A 19,135-nucleotide genomic window follows, 5' to 3' on the forward strand; every position below is an offset into this window, starting at 1 on the left:
TAGGCATCGTTCAGATGCTTGGATGAGGATAATCCCATTATTATAAAGCGAGATGGTGGCCTCTGCTCGGCAAGCAATAGAGGGAGTTACCGAGAGTCTGAGACCTTGGGGAGTTTTCGTGGATTCAGTGATCTGGAGCAGAGAGCAAAGGGCTTTCCTTCATTGTGCTGGTCTTTTAGTGTAGAAGATAAGGTCATTTATGGTAGCTCCTTTATTCGTGCAGACATAGGGGGTGGAAATAGGGGTTTCTGGGAGAAATTTGAGAAGCCTGGGTTTTCAGTTCTTGAATACGCTTTTAGATAGTTTATGGGGGAATATGATAGTGTAGTTTGGAATCTAGTGATCTTCGAGAAAGGGAATCCATGGCTAAGGGCTCCAGAGTGGAAAGAGGGGAGGGACTGGAGTACTACATGCTCACGTGGGGGGAAGCTGAGGGGAGTGGAGGAGAAGGGGGTATGGTCAGATGAAGGAAGGAAGGGATTGAGCAAATCATGGGGTGGCTGGAGCTGGAGGAAAGTTCCATGACTACGTTCTACAAAGACAGCCCATTAAACAGCAGCATCATGACAGAAGTGTCAAGGTCAAGCTACGTCGTTCCTTACCTTGGGCTGGACCAGGAATCTCTTGGACGGCGTAGAAGATTTCGCAGAGACGCAAGGGACCAAACTTCCAAAAAGTCTAATTATAAACTTACTGATCTCAAATTACAGTTAGATTAAACTTAGACTTAAAGGAAGGAGGCCGGTACTGGACGTCGTGAAGAGGACGCTGACTTGCTGTCGACCTGCGAAACAACAAGCAGGATTGACGTTAATGGTACTCTAGACTCTATCCTTAAATTTCTTACACTACCTCCCCTGACCCGTCCCTAGAAGGCTTCACTTAACCTATTCTACAAGTCTCCTACCTGCAATCAGCAAGGTTCTGGCTTGGTCCAGTATTTCTTTTGGACAGGTGTCGTCGAAGAGATAGATGAAGTTCTGTCTTGAGGGGGCGGATTTAGTAGGCCTGAAAGCAAAACACATGTATCACTTAGCAAAGGTTTTTATCAACAGAAAGATAAGAACTCCTTCCTCTATCTGAAACGTACTTGTGAATATCTTCTTGTCGACCCAATAATGTTCCTTAATTCACTTGTGCACCAACCTGTGGACTACACAAAAAGAAAAGAAGACACCCTTCCCTATGTAGATATCACTAGGGGAATCTGCGCAACACCTTTCTTTCGAATATAAAATTGTTATTGAAACCTGAACACTTACAATACCTTCTTGAAGTGTTCAATCCTTTTTCAAATCTGAACCCAGTACAATAAGCTCTTGTAACAATCGAATGACATGAAAAACACAAAATTACTGATTTTGCACACAATACTTCGAAAAATAGGTAATAGGTTTCCTCTTGTCTTTTCTACTCTTCAAGAATAATTTGTCCCAAGTTAGCAATTCAGCTTCAAAGTCTTGAGGATTTGCTTGGTTACTTTCTTGCGATGGGCGCCATATATTTTAAAGAAACAAAGTACTTATCTTGTCTTCAGAAAGTCTTCTCCAGAACAGGTGACAGGAAAGTGCAGGAAATGTTTGTAATCCCCTTGGAAAACAAACCGGAGTGTTAATCGAGGCTTCCAGGCGAGGCAGGATGAAGGAGTCTTCAGACGCGATGTCTCTTCCTGGAAATCCGCGAGGCAAAGCAGTTTCCAGAAGCCTGGGTGCGGTTTAAATAGAGACCGCACCCAGGAAAGTAGTGCACGCTAGCTGCCGAGGGTTGCAGATGAAGCAATCCATGCGCGCAGAACACGTGCGTGTGAAATCCTTCAAGGGGCAAATCGCGCACCAAATAGATGCGTGCCAAAACCTTCAGACCGGCTCCTAGTGCACCAAATGGATGCGTGTGCTAGCAGCTCAAATAAAACAGTTAAGACCACTCCCAGAAACATAGCAAAGAAACAAAACCTTTACTTAAAACCCGTGGCAACATGCAAGTATTACATTACATCACAATGGCAGAATATAAGTGAAATAAAAAGCATCACATACATAACGGTCGTGCAGGTGCACGGGATTGGGGTGGGTTTTTTAATGGGAAGCTAGTTTCTCTTTCTTACCCGGATAGAGGATTCATGACAAGAAGACGTCCAGAGAGAAGAAGATACTCTCTCTGTTTTGGGCTTCCCAGCGTTATATGCATGTGATTACTATGTGGCAATCAGCAAATCCTGAAGAGAGGGCCCAGCTGAGAATATATCAAAGGGAAATTGAAATAGATTAGGTCAAACCAGATTTTGCGATTAGGAAGATATAATCCAGATTAGAGGGATAGTGGGTATAGGATGAACAGTGGCCTAGGATGCACTTAAAAATTCGGTAGACCGAGCCAGTCTGGAAATTATTATTATTTTTTTTTATTAAACAACTCCAGATAGTACATGAAAATACACGACAAATCCGTAAGTAAGAACATAATTAGAACATATATAATAATAATTTTAAAAAAAAGAAAGGGAAACAGAGAAAACAAAGAAAACATATACTTCGGACAGGTATTTAGAACAAACCAAAGAAAATGTCTTCATTATATACAAAGTAGCTAGAATAAACTATATAGTTCATATAAAATTAGTGTATAGAGCAGTATGGTGATTCACAATAATCTTATAATATAGTAATACAAAAAAAAGAAAAGTCTTAAATCGATCTTAATGCCATACTCCAAGCTGTTATAGGGGACCAGATCTTGCTGCCCCACAGTCTAGATTGTCTACCCCTGGTGGCATAGATTGCTCTTTCGTGAGTAAATACACCCAAAAAGCGAGTTAACCACATTTGAAAGCTCGGCGGGTCAATGTCTGCCCAGCGAGCGGCAAGTATTATTCTGTATACTGCTGTTCCAATAAAAAGAATAGACTCCTCCTCCAAGCTTAATTCTAGCGTACTATCATAGCCCAGCATATATAAAGTGGGGAAGTCTGCTATTTTTTTTCCAAAGACCTCCTCCCAAAATTCAAATATCATTTTCTTAAATAATAACAATTTCTCACAGTCATGAAACGTGTATTAACGTAGCTGGGCCTTTGCCGCATCTTGGGCATTCGCTATTTATCCTTTTCTCCAAAGCATGTAGCTTAGCAGGAGTGTAATACACATTATAAATTGTTTTATACTATTGAGCTTTTAAACTAGATGAAAGAAGCAAGCGTGAAGCTAATACCAAAGTCATGTCAATATCAACTTTTGGATTAGCCAATTTACCAGCCCATAGTACTTCGGTGTGCTCTAGGTCATCCTCTAATTTTTCAAGAAGTATCGCATATATTATACCAATTCTGGTAGTAGTTTCACAAATATTTTCTATAAGTGGCACCCTTTCCCATTTAATCCTAGGTAATTTTAAGCTTGCTATAGTATTAACTTGAATACATTTAAAATAATCAGCATTAGATATATTGAATTTTCCTTGAAGGTCCGAAAATGTTGCATGCATGTCATCACCTAAAAAGTCCTAGGCTGTGGCAATCCCCAGGCCTTCCCATTTTTTTGCAATGTCATCGTTTGCCTGCATTGGGAGCAATGAGGAGCGCCACATAGGAGTGTATCGATTAAGCTTAGGGATTAACATATATTTAGAGACTTTCAACCAGACTTTCCAAGCGCTAACTATAACTTTAAATTTTACCTTTTTAAAATAGCTTGGCTCTAATTGCCTCTGCAGGAGACCATTGACCTTTTTACCTAATGCTAGCTCGAAGATAGAGGGTATTTCTAAGCCCCCTGCATTCACGGTGGATGGAGTGGTATTAATAAGTGGTGTCAGTTGTTGAAGAAAGGCCGCCCAAAAGTACAACAGCATATTAGGGATCGCTAGGCCACCTCTATGTTGTGGGCGGGAAAGATATTTCAAGGATCTCCTAACTTTGCCGTACTGCCAAACAAATTTGGAGATCTGGGATTCGAGAGCCTTAATAAGATTATCCTCAATTTTCAAGGGGATGGCCCGAAATAGATAGAGTACCCTAGGAAGTACATTCATTTTTAAGAAATTACCCCTGCCCACAATTGACAGGTGTAAGCTATTAACTCGGGTTAGGTCTTTTCTAATGGTATTGATTAGAGGTTCATAATTAACTTTGGAGATACTTTGAACATCAGGACTTATGCATACCCCAAAATATGTTGCTTTTTCAGCTTTTCTTGAATCTGTATGTTAGAAATGGCGATCTCTGGTTGGCTGAAGCTTGCGCCAAAGTCAGGCAGAGACCACCACTCTAGTCAGGGCAAGGAAGTCACCCACCAAGATAACCCCTGCTCACCCCCTTGGTAGCTTGGCACGAGCAGTCAGGCTTATCCCGGAGTAAGGTGTAAAGCGTTTGTGCGCACACCCAGCAACAACACCCAAGGCCCACCACAAAGGAAACTCCACGCAAGGTTATATATAAAAATAGCCTTTGTATTATACCAAACACATTAGATACTAAACACACAATGTTAGACGGACCGGGAGGGTCGGCCGAGGATAAGGGGAGAGGTCTCCGGGGAGAGCCGTCTCCAGCGATCGTACAGACAAGTAACTTCCCCCCCACAGAAGTACACCACACAAAGATAAGGTTTAACGTTCTTTATAAGCAATCTTTAAGTACGGTAGGATGGTACAAGGAGGTCTGGACTCAGGGGTCCCCTCGATTCTAGTCTCTTGGATGGGAAGGGGGTAGCGGGACAGTCTTGTTACCAATCTGGTAGATGTGATGATAAGATGGATAGCTCACAATCCTCGAGCTCGGCGTTCTAGATGGTCGGGCCGCGGCGGAGCCAGCAGGTCCCGAGATGATCGAAGGTGACGACGGTCCGCGGCGGCGCCAGCAGGTCCCGGTGAAGGTGGTAGTTACAACGGTCCGCGGCAGCGCCAGCAGGTCCTGACGAGGATGAAGGATTCAGAAGGTTGCGGCAGCGCCAGCAGGCAAGACAATAGTTCGCAAGGCAGGACTACGGCAGCGCCAGTAGTCCGTCAAGGATGAGTTTGTCGCAGTGTCTCTTGACTCCAGGATACAACTGCCTTCCTGCTCTGGAGCTGCCCCAGTTATAGGTCTGGCGCCCTTTGATGTCCGGACCCTCGCACTTGGAGGTCGGGAGGTCCGGGATGAGGGAGTCCAGACACCCAGCAGGGGGGTGGAGCCAGCGCCCGGGGGAGCTGGGGGCGATCGGCACCTGGCGGGGGAGAGCCATCGACACTTCTTTCTCCCATTGACCTGCCAAGTGGGCCGTTCACCTCCTGGGTGGATGGTGGTGCCGGGATGTCGGGGCCTGGCCAGGCCCAGGGTTAGGGTCGATCTGAGGCCACGCGGCCTCGTGGTGCAGTGTCCAAGATGGCGGCCGGGTCGGCCGAGGGAGCTGGAAGGGATTCGGCCCCATGATACAGAGATGTCCGGGGGCAGGAGTCCCGTATGAGACGGGGTGCGGGTTGCTTCTGTGGGTAACACCTGGAGGACCGGGGCTCGGGCCCTGTCCTGCGGGGAAGAAGCAAGCCCTTCACGTGGCCTGTCCAACACACAATTTACACTGTGCCACCTGGCAAGGGCAGAATTTACAGGGGATTATATACACAGGACAGGGCCTCATGGACCACTGTTAGGAATAAGCACTTGTTAGCAGTAGCACTTGGTAGAAATAGCACTTTGCAAGAATAACACTTAGAACATAGAATAATTGTAGCAGAAAATAGCAACTGTAGCACACAACCAGTAACCACTGGTAGAAGGTAAGTACACACTATGCAACCCTAACCACCTTAGGCATATATCACGCAGGGCACCATGAACTCACTAGTATAACTATACTAGGTAAAACAACCTCCTAGGCATAAAAATACATTTAGAGGTATAGGCCAAAAAGCATTACACATGATGCAGAAATCACGTTAGGTAAGTATCACATTTGCGCAGAAATCACAGTAGGCAAATATCACATTTGCGCAAAAATCACTTGAGGCAAAACATGTACCCCACGCAAGGGCACAACACATAAACTGTCCCCAGGCCAACTTGACCTCTCAGGGGCTGAAACGCCCTGTGCCCAGCAAAGTCAGGCCCGGCTGCACAGGCAGCAAAAGAAGATTGCGCAAGGACTAAACGAAGCAGCTGCCCACTAAGTGCTGGGCAGCTGGGGAAACTGAGCCTGGCACCAGAGTGCCTCCTGACTCTTCTTCTGGGGTTCTCAATAAACAATGGGGCCCAAAACAACAAGGGAGCCTTGTGGGCTCGAGATGCACAATGGTCCTAAATCATGCTAGAGCCTCGTGGGCTCTGATTAAGTTGCTGCCAGCTGGGGGGAGCGGCACGCTGCCAGCCGGGGCCGCTCTACCTCCCGAAATGCCCCCAAACTGGTGGAGCCTCTCGGGCTCAAACACCAATGCCCCACGTTGGAGCCTCGGGCTCTGAAACAAAAATGCCCCAGTCGTTGGAGTCCCCCCTCTGGGGACTCGGAAACAAAAGAAATGCCCAGATTCGTTGGAGTCTCACTCGGGGGAGTTGAGATAGCAAAAATGCCCCTTGGAGCCCCTCGTGGACTCTGAAACAGAGGAAGCGCTACACGTAGCTGAGGAGCGACCCGCGGGGACGCCCGCACTCACCGGCTGGTTGGGAGGCGGCGACTCTTCTCTGCGGCAGTAGGGGAAGCCCTCTCCCCCTTCGCTTCCTCCAGGCTCCTCAAAGCAGCCGCCGGACTCTGCCACAGGTGGGGCTGTCCCCTGGCACGGGAGCCCCGCGGCCTCACACACTGCTTTCGGTCTTCGCGGAGGCTCTTCAGGGTCGCCGCAGGCAGAGCGGCAGCCCCTCGTAATCCAATTTGCGGCGGTCGCGGCGGACACACGGGGTAGTCTCCCAAGTTAGGAACAGGTCCCTGGCAGGGTGGGCACCCGCCAGGGATATATAAAAAAATAAACGGTAAATGAGCGGGTTGACACCCGCGGAGCGGATCGGCAGACAAGGGGGCGGGGGGTGAATCCCCACGCCGGGGAATCCCTCGAGGCAGGAATCGCGGCTCCAGCTGCGCCAATGCACTGGTTTTAGAAGTTCAGGACAAAGTCCTTTGATGCAGGCAAAAAGGGGAGGGTAAAGGCTGGGCCCAAAGGCCAGCTTACAGGGCCCTCCAGGCAGGGAGGCAGTCCCCAGTGGCGGTCCTCCTGGAGCCCAGCAGCAGCAGGCCTCCCTCCAGCAAAAAGTTTAGGGGTGAACCTGCCCGAAGGGCCAAGTCCAACACTGTAAAATCAATGTTATCAGTACACAATATGATTCTTTTATCCTTATTGAGGGAGTATCCAGAGTAATAGCCGAATACTTGTGCAATAGCCTCAATTTCTATAATTGCTTCAGCCGGATCAGGTGTTAAGACTGCGACGTCATCAGCGTAGGCTAATATTTTTGTTTCATATACTCCGACCACCACTGGTTTAATTATTTGATTTTCTAAAAATCTCAAAATCAGGGGATTAATGTAAAGAGCGAACAAGATCGGGGAGCAGGGGCACCCTTGTCTAGTACCTCTTGAAATTTGAATTCGGCATCTAGGAGGATCATTGACATCTGGCCCCCCGTCCCGGAAATGATGTCAAATAGTGAGATAGCTTTGCGAGTGTGGTCTGTGGTGCCTTTTCATGGGATAAAACCATGCTGCCACGGGGAGACCAGATGTTCAACAACCCTCCCGAGCCGATTAGCCATGATTTTAGCTTATAGTTTTGAGTCGGAATTGATTAGTGAGATTGGGCAATATGATGATGGTAACTCGGTAGGTTTGTCTTTTTTAGGGACAATAATTATGTTTGTATCTGTCCATGACTCGGGCGAAGTGCCATTCCATTGAATACCAAGAAATAGGTAAAGTAGGGGAGGCAATATAAACTCCCCCAGGATTTTGTATAATTCTAGGGGAATTTTGTCTGGCCCTGCGGCTTTACCAGAGGCTAGTTCGGATAGGGCCAATTGTAGCTCTTTAAGAGTAATTTCTTTCTCTAGTTCTTCTTTAGTAATTGTATCTAAACCCCTGCCCATATTTGTAACAAACTCATTTAAGAATTTTTTTTGTTTCCTCTTCGTTGACTGAACTATCATTCTGGTAAAGTTTTTTATAGTAATGTTGAAATACCTCAACTATATCTTCTGTTTGTGTATATACGTGATTATCTACTTTAATGGATGAGATCGCATTAAAAGAGATTTTCTGTCTTGTAAGCAAGGCAAGTTGTTTACCTACCCTTTCACCATTTTCATAAACATTTCTTTGGTGGGCTCTACATATCTCTGCTGATTTCTGGGTCAACCCATTATTTAAGTCCGTTTTTAATAGTAACATTCGGCGCATTGAGTCTTTCCCATCAAACCCTTGAGCTATTAATGCAGTGTGTTCCTCTGCTATTCTAGCGAGCTCGCCCATCCTTTGGCTGTTCTCAACGTCTCATTGTTTTTTTATTCTGGCTACATAGCTAACCGTTTCCCCCCTAAGGGCAGCTTTAAAACAGTCCCATACCACACATATAGTTGCACTATAACGGTTTATATAAAAAAATCCCGGAGCCCAATTCTTGATGTACTCAATATAGTCCCTATTAACCAAAAGTTTCCTATCAAATGTCCAATTGGAACGTTGTCTAGCAAAGTTGGCTAGGCCAATTGTGAGAGCAAGAGCATTATGATCTGAGACTAACTTGGGATGTTTAGAAACTGTTTGATAAAATCCGTGTTGCAAGTATGTAGTCAATTCTGACATATTTATTATGGGGATATGAAAAATATGTATAACCTGGGTCTAGTTGATTTTTAACAGTCCAAATATCAACCAGGTCGTAGTTGTCACTAAGTAAGCTAATAGCGTTAAATTATTTGGGTTTTCGACCTACATATTTCTGCTTCTTTTGTTTATTAAATGTGGGCCCGAGCGAGATGTTAAAATCGCCGCAAAATATAAGTGATCCTGACCAAGAGGCAAGTTTGAGTTCCAGGTTCTCAAAAATAGAGGGATCATCCTGGTTTGACCCGTAATCTGAGCAGAGAGTTAAGCCCAGAGCCAGTTCAATGATAACCCATCTGCCTTGGGAGTCTGCTGCCTTACGTGTGGACTGACCTATAGAGTTTTTAGCCAATATAGCTACCCCACAGGTGTTTGACGTTTGAATAGTACTTGCTAGCAGATTGTCCCCCTGACTTTTAATAAATCTATTTTGCCCCAGGGCAGCTGGGTTTCTTGGAGACATATTATGTCAAAAGAGTTTTGGTTAATCATTTCACTCACCCGCCCGCTTATTCTTATCATGAAGTCCAGCCACATTCCAACTGCATATAGTTAGCCTCCCCATAAAAATTTGTGTTTAGGTTCCATGGGTGCTCGCATTATTCTAGCGATTTTTATTTTTTTACATGTTCTCTTTTGTTGTAGCTGTTGTTTGTATCACTAGTAGTTTCCATTTCCATTTTCAAATCTTGAGTTGTTTTTTTAAAGAAGTTTTAGCCCCCTGCCCACCCTCCACCCTTCCTCCGCCCCCACCCCCCACCCAATTCACACCCGAAATAAGACAAACAGACTCCATAAGATTCTGGTATTGATGGACATGCAACACGTTATCAGAGCCCGACCTATCAACTAATTCCCTTGTACAAATAAAGACACCGATCTAGACAATTGAATCATAGAAATTGAAAGATATATAGGATCTATCCCCCTACCTATCCGAATTGTGAGAAAATTAAACCTATAACAATACTGTATCATTGTCCTCCTTACAATCACGTAATCCAGCACCCCTTTAGGATGCACATCTAAGTGGCTGTGTCTGAGGATAGTAAGTTTATTTTAATCCATCCAGGTATTCCTTTGCTTTGATCTCGGAAAGAAAGAATTTTGTCTGGCCCCCATAGACAACTTTAAGCCATGTAGGATTGTTTAGATAAGCCAGTGCCTTCTTATACTGGAACGGCTTAATTAACTGGTGCAGCCTCCATCTTCTTTCTACGGTTGAGTGGCAGATGTCGGGGCGTACAAAGTAGGAGATCCCGTTGGAGGTGCGCTTGGCTTCAGGTCTGGCCTTTTCAAAGATTGCCTGCCGGAGCAAAAAATTGCTCAAAAAACCAAGGATAGCTCTGGGGTAAGTCCCAGGTTTCGCCGGCATTTTCAAAGTAAATATCATATGGTGGGCCCGCTGGATTTCTAAATCCCAATTTCAACTAGATAGTTCAGGCAGAGAGTCACAGAGAAGTTTGATCACGAAAGAGCGGGTGTCCTCCCCTTCTGCGGTTTCTGGTACCCCCAAAATGTGTTGATTGTTCCTGCGCTGGTGTTTTTCAAAATCCTCAAGTTTCCACCTAACGTCCGCCAGCTCCAATTCAGGAAACCGATTCTAGCACCAAGACGCCTGAGGGCATTCGTGTGCTGTACAAATTTTATTAACATTAACATGAGACTCAACCCGCTCTTGGTTTGCAGAAAGTTCTGATTCGTTCGATAGCATCCTAGATTCCATCTCTGTCAGTCGGTCCCCAAAAGAGCTACAAGTTCTTAATTTTCGAACCACCCCTTGTACTTTACGTAGGGCTGCTTGTGCCCATCACCCATCCTGTGAAGTTTCTTCGCGGTGGGCTGCTATTGCTTGCAGCACCGTGTCGAGAGTTGTAGGTGGTGGACCTGTAAGTATTGGTTGGTCTGACTGTGGTGGGTGACCTGCTAGAGAGGAGGGGCGGGTGAATTGATCAGTAGAGGTATAGTCCCAAGCCAGCTCTGCTCCCTCATATGGTTTCTTTCCTCGTTTATTAGCTGTCTTGGACTTAGGCTTAATGGTAAAAGTTTCTACGTTATCTTCACTCATACTGCCAGTTTCGTCAGTTAGGTATGACGTAGAGTTGTCAGACCACCCGGCTTCTAATTCTGCATCATTGGAGAAAGAAAATAAATCGCTAGCTTCTTTCTCTGTTTCTACATGTATTTCAACATTGTCAATCTTTTGTTTGTCAGGAGGGTTGATGGTATCCGACATTACAGAGAAATTTGCCGCCCCAGCCTGAGTTGTTTGAAGAATAGTCTTGCTCACCCCATATCCAGCATCTATTAATCCTGTTTCTCCCCCCTCAATAGTTACTGCTGTGTCAAAGTTTCTAACAATAATATTTTCAGGGCTAGGATTGCTTACTTCGGGGGTTGCTAGGGTTGCTGTGGCTTCGTTGTGGTCTCCTGAAGCCTCCAGGGTATCGTTCTCAGCGATCCTCCAATTCTTACCCCCGGGTCCATCCGTCAACGTGAGACCGTCTACTGCAGCGATCACCTCTGGCGTCTCCGCCTCGCTGGTAGACTTTGCCTGGCGCTTCCTCTCGAGCTCCGGAAGTAATGCAGGGCCTCTGCGCAGCAGATCCACAACAGTTGGCCCGGTCACGTCTTTCCTTGCATCATTCTTCCGGGTCGCAGCTCCTTGCCTCGGCGAGTCTACAGCAGCGGACGCTAAGGCAGCCTTCTCCACCTTTCCCGCTTTCTCCGCCGCTCCTTCGGGATTGCTGACACCGCGCCGGTCAGCCCGCTCAGCCATGTCCCGCTGGGCAGCCTTGCCGCTCTTGCTCATGCCGCGGCTGACAGTGGAGCCGCAGCTATCATTGGGGCCATCACGGTGTTGTTGCCACGGTTGCTGGTCTCGATGGTCTTCGCAAGGTAAGCGCAGCTTTCACACTTAGGTTGGGTCTGGGTTTCCGAGAGTGGTCTTAGCACAAGTCTTAGGACGGCCCAGCCGATAACTGTATAGAGAGTGGTTATTTGATTAAAAGCCAGGCTGGGTAGTTTCATGCGGCTCTCGAGCATTCCCCTATCACTGCTCTCACTGATCACTCAAAGCCGTAGTTTGCATAGTCATCGGGGGTAGTCGGTAGTCTTACAGCATGACATGTCGAGAGCTCTGAAGCTGTATATGCATTGCGGTCAGTGACAGACTGCCATCTTGCCTCCTCTTCCAGTCTGGAAATCTAAGCAGAATTAGTAAACAACAACATTCTAAGATGGCCGCCACCGTGGAAATACTTAGAAGCTATAGAACATGATAGTCCTTCTTTCATGTCCATAAGAAGGACATGCTAAGTCCTATGTCAATATCTAGATTCCTAGAGTCTTAGAGGCACCACCATTTTAGATTGGGCAGGGACCTTACATGGGGAGAGGTCGATACATGATGCAGGACCTACAAGGCCCAGATAGAGTCCCTTTACATCACAAGGGCCCCAAACACAAACAGTGCACAACAGGCTCCTGTAATCAGGCCTTGAGATAACAGCGAGGGGAATCCTCCCAAAAAATTGAGTTACTAGTGAATGAAACCAGGCACCTCCATGAACAATAAGATTTGATTAAGGGCACAACATCCTGATATCCATCTTGCTGTCTTGAGTCTTTCTGAGTCATCTCTTACTTTAAGAGCTGTTCTTGTTTTAACAAAACATTGACCATATGCATCTACCTAAATCTGTAACTAGTATATGTGTGCTATGCGAGCGCCCTTTTTTGCTAAGTTATTCTATGAACACCTTTGCTGAAATAAATAAGATGTGGCATGTTTAACCCGTTGACCGCGGCGGGAATTCCACCGCGGTGCGGGTGATTTATAACTGGGCATGGTCAGGACGGCCCCCGGCCGTCCTCCGCACACGACCATCGTGACGTCAGATGGCCGGAGACCGTCCGACGCCTGCAAAGGGTTAAAGGAACTTTTATGCAAATATCTCTGTATGGTTTAATGAGTCTTAAATATGTCTTCATAAGTTTCAACAATAGTAATAAATGAGATACTTTTACAATCAATTAAAAATTGTATATGCACATTCCGGTATTTTCCATTTGAGTAATTTAAATCTCTTTACATCCTACAGAAAACAATCCTTGATTGCACAAAATGTTTAAGAATAATGAAGATAGTACAGTAACTCTGCAAAAGCAAAGTCCGAAACATTGAGTTCCAGTATTCAGGAAAACATAAGTGCTGACAGAGGCAGTCGAACCTGAACATAAACGGACAGATATTGGGAAGTACCGTCACGGGCAATTCGGTGGTTCTACGAGTCTCAGTTGTGCACCTCCGTGCCTCAAGATGAAAAAATGACCTCTAGAAAATTAAGGCAACACTGATCAACCACTTCTTCTGTAAGCATGTCCAACACCAGCTCTGATCATGAGGTGGTTACAGCAGTACTCTGCTTCCTAAAGTGATATCAGACCACTATTCAGTGCTGGGGGTGTATTGTAAACTCTTACAGGCCATTCCACAGCAACCAGCGAAAAGCACAGTTAACTGAAAGTTAAAAGAAATGGGGGTTCTGCTATATGAAACACAGAGTACTGTCCCAGTGTGCACCGACCAGAAGGAAGATGGATCTTTACCCGCAAGCTTGCCGAACCATTATCCAGTCTAAAGACACAATCACCCACAAAGCAGCTCTACACACGTTATGAGTGTGGCGAGTATTTGGTGACCTTTTCACTTTAGTGTTTAATCGGAAAGCAAGTCATGTTGGCCCTTCAGAAAGCACAATCAAGAGATATAGAAAGATACATACCCGACTCAGAGACACTAACCAAGAAAGAAAAAGCATACACTTTCAGTGAATGTGGAAGTAGTTTTTCCGAATCATCTAAACTCATGAATCATCAGCGAACACACACAGGGCAAAAGCCATTCAAGTGCAGTGAATGTGGGAAGAGCTTTATATGTTTATCAAACCTAAAACAGCATCAGAGAACACACAATGGAGAAAAACCATATGCTTGCAGTGAATGTCTGAAGCACTTTAATCGATTATCACACCTAAAACGGCATCAGAAAACACACACAGGGGAAAAATCATTCGAGTGCAGTGAATGTGGAAGTAGTTTTAGTGAATCTTCAACATTAAGGGTTCATGAGCGAACACACACTGGAGAAAAACCATACCATTGCAGTAAATGTGGAAGTAGTTTTAGTCAATATTCAACATTAAGGCTTCATCAGCGAACACACACTGGAGAAAAACCATTCCAGTGCAGTGAATGTGTGAAAAGCTTTATAAGTATATCAAACCTAAAACAGCATCAGCGAACACATACTGGAGAAAAAACATTCAAGTGTAGTGAATGTGTGAAGAGCTTTAGTCTATTATCAAACCTAAAACGGCATCAGAAAACACACACTGGGGAAAAACCATTCAAGTGCAATGAATGTGGGAAGAGCTTTATATGTTTATCAGACCTAAAACGGCACCAGAGAACACACACTGGGAAAAAACCTTTCATGTGCAATGAATGTGGGAAGAGCTTTTGTCAATTATCAAACCTAAAACGGCATCAGGGAGCACACACTGGGGAAAAACCATTCAAGTGCATTGATTGTGTAAAGAGATTTTGTTTCTTATCAGAGCTATATAGACATCAGCGAACACACCTTGAAGAAAAACCATTCAAGTGCAATGGCTATGGGAAGACCTTTATATATTTATCAGACCTAAAATGGCATCAGAGAACACACAATGGAGAAAAACCATATGTTTGCAGTGAATGTCTGAAGCACTTTAATCGATTATCACACCTAAAACGGCATCAGAAAACACACACAGGGGAAAAATCATTCAAGTGCAGTGAATGTGGAAGTGGTTTTAGTGAATCTTCAACATTAAAGATTCATGAGAGAACACACACTGGCGAAAAACCATACCATTGCAGTGAATGTGGAAGTAGTTTTAGTCAATATTCAACATTAAGGCTTCATCAGCGAACACACACTGGAGAAAAACCATTCCAGTGCAGTGAATGTGTGAAACGCTTTATATGTTTATCAAACCTAAAACAGCATCAGCGAACACACACTGGAGAAAAAACATTCAAGTGCAATGAATGTGTGAAGAGTTTTAGTCTATTATCAAACCTAAAACGGCATCAGAAAACACACACTGGAGAAAAAACATTCAAGTGCAGTGAATGTCTGAAGAGCTTTAGTCTATTATCAAACCTAAAACGGCACCAGAAAACACACTGGTGAAAAACCATTCAAGTGCAATGAATGTGGGAAGAGCTTTTGTCAATTATCAAACCTAAAACGGCATCAGGGAGCACACACTGGAGAAAAAACATTCAAGTGCATTGAATGTAGAAGTAGTTTTAGTGACTCATCAACATTAAGGATTCATCAGCGAAGACACACAGGAGAAAAACCATATCATGGCAGTGAACGTGAAAAAACTTTTGTCAATCTTCAAACCTAAAAAAACATCAGCGAGCACTCCACCATCACCATCAATGAAGTTGTCTATTCTCTGCTATTGTTTATTTCCCTACAGCTAGGAAAAACATGAAATGTCAGGAAACCCATTGGGAGACTAGCACAAAGTGGACTAAAAGTAAAGAAACATTGTTGCTTTTTATTCTGTGAGAAAGTTTTAACTAAAGAAATCTAAGCACACCTGACCATGCTACCTGTAAAATAAACACCATGAACAATGCTTGGACTAACAAGGGTATTTGCAGCTAATTTTAGAGTTTAGTACTAAAACATATAAACCCAACTCACCCAAAACAATTTAACAAGCTCAAAATGAAGATTCTTCAGAGCTGGCTGTGGTTTTTGTCATTTTATGCATCATTAATTGTTCTGTGACATTGGCCAGAGAACTGTGCAGAAAAGCAGAAGTGAAAGCAGGAGAATATGACCTGCAGCTCTCTGGGTTAACTCTTGCAGTGCATGACATTTACCTCTGAAGCAGGAGACTGTGATCTGAAGCTCTCTGGGTTAACCCTTGCAGTGCATGACATTTACCTCTGAAGCTCTGATGTAGAACAACTGAGGACACAACATTCTTCAGCCATGAAAATTATGATTACGTTTTAACTGTGAAACTTTGTGACAACAATTGAATTGATTCTACTCTTTTGATCTGTCCTTACGATGTAGCAACTCTTATACAATTATGTTCAAAATTAGACAGTGCAGCTATATAGAAATAGGCAATGGATGAATGTGGAAGTATGCCTGTATATTTTCAGTAAGGACCATGCACCAACTAAGTGCTAAATATTGATCATCTCCATCGCAATTGCATTGCAAATGCTTTTTTGATACACTGTTTTTTAAATTGAGTATCTGTCTCCGTGATACATTGTTCTCTACATTTTTGGAAACAAAAATATAAAATGATATATAAATAATATAAAAAGATAACATTGGTACAAATAAAAATATATTGTAGAAAACTCATTATACTTGGTTGTTCACAATTTGTCTTTTCCTAATTCAAAGGTTCACTTTGTTATTATATTTCCTAACTGTTAAAATCTCATAGAAACGTGGCCCTACACCTGGCTAGGAAAAACCCAGGCAACACAAGCTCATTTAACAACTACAAGCAAGCACAAAAAGCCTTCAAATCATCTATATACAGGGAAAAACATATGGCGTCTGATCAGTTCTGGCTGAAGCTGGTTCATGCAAGCAAGAACTCCAACACAAAGTTATTCTGGTCTCTAGTTAACTTGGGTCCTTTAGGTTGAAGTGGGCATGGTAGCGCAAATATAACCTCAGAAGAATGGACTCAGTTTTTATCTAAACATTTCCGCGACAACTCAAACAGGGACGGTCATTCTAGCCCCCATCAATTAATTTAAAGTTATTACCTTTTGAAGCCAAACGCATTGGTAAGACCGAGCCTAACAACTTAGCTAATCATGTTCTGGAAGCAAAAACATTTGACGAAATGGAGCAAAGCGAAGACCCCATGACGGAGACCTTGATGACACCAGAATTGTTACGAAACAACATTGCCCGTACAATCAGGAAAGCAAGGTCAGAAGGAGCTCCTGGGCCTAATAGTCTTCCTCAAGCTCTGTTTAAATCGGACGTAGATTTGTGGTCAGACCTCTTGGCCTCCGTGTTTTCATACTGTAGGATAAACCACTACATCCTGGAGTCCTGGAAAGGCGCTATTATCCACCCAATCTATAAAAGTGGAAAGAGAAATGACCCTAAGAACTTCTGAATGATAGCTCTCCTCGACATCGAATCTAAATACTATGCCAGGATTTTGCTGGAAGAGGTGTCGGCCTGGGCCGAATCAACAAAGCGCCTTCCCTTCAACCAGATTGGCTTCGTGGCAAACTCCGGAACAATGAGTAACCTACTTGCATTATCTGTTTTGATGCAGAAAGCGGAAGTCCAAAGTATCCTACTTCACTGCTGCTTTGTGGACTTCAAAGCGGCTTTTGACTGGGTGCAGCAGGCCGTCTGTGGCTAAAAGTTAGAGAGCTGGGGCATACATCCGGCCCTCTTACCCCCTTCAGCGCGGCGTGAGTTTTCGCACGGTGCTGAAGGTTCTATTAAGTGGGCAGGGCCGTGACAGAGCGGTTCCGTCATTAGCACAGCCCACCCGGCACTCATGATGGAACCGCTCCGTCATGAGCACCGAAGGGGTTAACAGCCATAATTCAACTTCATTCGAAAATCTAGATAAGAATAAAGTTGGGAGATGGGGGTGCCATGTCTCAAGGAAGATTTCGCCAATAGCGGTGGTTCCCCTCCTTTTTAACTTGTTTATTTCAGACCTATCTCCTTTACTTACCAATGTCCATTCTCATCCCCCTCAAATAGACAGACCCCGCATTAGCAGTCTGTTATATGCTGACGACATTGTGTTACTGAGCCAAACAAAAGTAGGACTATAGAGGTTACTTGATCAGCTGCTCCCCTACACAACAATAAAGTCACTTGATCTGAATTTGCCAACAAAATTATTTTCTTTTGGGAAGCGGAAGCAGCAGAGAGGTGGTTGGTCGTTTAATAATAAAAACATTGTAACAGTATATCATTAAAAATATTTTGGAATTTTTTTGGACTCCAGAGGCTCCTTTGTAAAGCAGAAAGAGGCAGTATCCTATCCGCCCTATAACAGTCAGCATGTGCTGCCTTCCATAAAGAAACAGGGCTAATGTAGCAGTGCATCAGTTTCGTGTTCCTGTTTCCTCATGTATCCCCTAATCCAACATCATGGTTAATGTGGTCTCGTGGAATGTACATGGTCTAGGTCACCCCGTGAAACGTCAAAAGGTATTTCTGAAGTAAAAATTTGCTTTCGTGCCGGAAAGGAGAGCATTCCACACTACAAGATTATCTTATTCTAACAATTTCAGCTCTGACCCACAGTGCAAAAGGTACCAGTAAAAAACAAGCATGGAAACAAACATGGTGGGTTCCTGATTGTTTTGCTGCACAGCTCGGGGCAAAGACTACTTGCCAGCATCTCTTTAGCACCCTGTTGGATTCCTTGGTCTGCTGTTTGGTTTCCCCCCGCCGCCGCCGCTGTAGGACATCGCGAGCGCCCACCGAGCGGGGGAAACCACATTTCCCAGAAGTCCTGAGGAACACGCCCACTCCATTAGGCGCCCACTGGGGCACAAAAGACCGTGAGTACTCCCACGTCGCGGGACGCGCGCGGGCATCACCGGGAGAAGCCTGGGACAAGGGCGGGGCCGTCCTAGGCCGTCACAGGCCGGAAAAGGCTGGGCTGGGCCCCCTCTCTTGGCCTGTTTGTAGGAAAAGGTACTGTCAAAAAGAAACAAATATTATTGTACACCCAATCCTGTTGTAAATCTTATGTAGTATATCAAACATACGGCCAGGGCGTGATACTTTGATTTGGGGATGTCTACACTAACAATGTCTAAAAGAAAGGGTACGGTGGAAACACTGGACGATTTCATTACACGAACTAAAAAGGCCTTGGACCAAGAAATCTAATATGCCCAGAGGAGGTTATCCCTTGACCCTTCTAGACTCCCCACATATACGGTAGTCAGAGAGGCACAACCATTAGAAAATTCCCTACCTGTTGTAGCAATACAACAGGATCAGTTAGAACACACCTTAGACCAACCGACTACCCTAATCGATTCAGAAATACAAAGCCCAGAGATGAGTCCCGGAATATATACTAGGCTGCGGGCCCAAAAGTCGTCACTCACAATAAATAAGCAGACTGGGGGGAGTGGTGACTATTTATTAAGGATGAAGAAACCAAGCCCGAAGAAAATGAAAGCCTGCACCAAGAGGGGAGGTTGTGATCTGTATGCGAATGACCAAGATTCTACAGGACTTACTGCTAGATCTATTGGGG

General features: G+C 44.6%; 1 pseudogene across 1 annotated transcript in view; it reads left to right on the forward strand.

Annotated features, from left to right (window-relative positions):
• Positions 1 to 16,227, forward strand: part of LOC147737512 (uncharacterized) — a 90,513-nt pseudogene extending 74,286 nt beyond the window's left edge. Inside the window, exon 2 of the transcript XR_015299268.1 lies at positions 12,878 to 16,227. The product of XR_015299268.1 is annotated as an uncharacterized LOC147737512 (transcript). The remainder of the gene's footprint in view (positions 1 to 12,877) is intronic.
• Positions 16,228 to 19,135: the final 2,908 nt, after the last annotated feature.

This window comes from Lissotriton vulgaris, chromosome 1_1 (assembly GCF_964263255.1).
Source record: "Lissotriton vulgaris chromosome 1_1, aLisVul1.2, whole genome shotgun sequence".
Classification (NCBI taxonomy): domain Eukaryota; kingdom Metazoa; phylum Chordata; class Amphibia; order Caudata; family Salamandridae; genus Lissotriton; species Lissotriton vulgaris.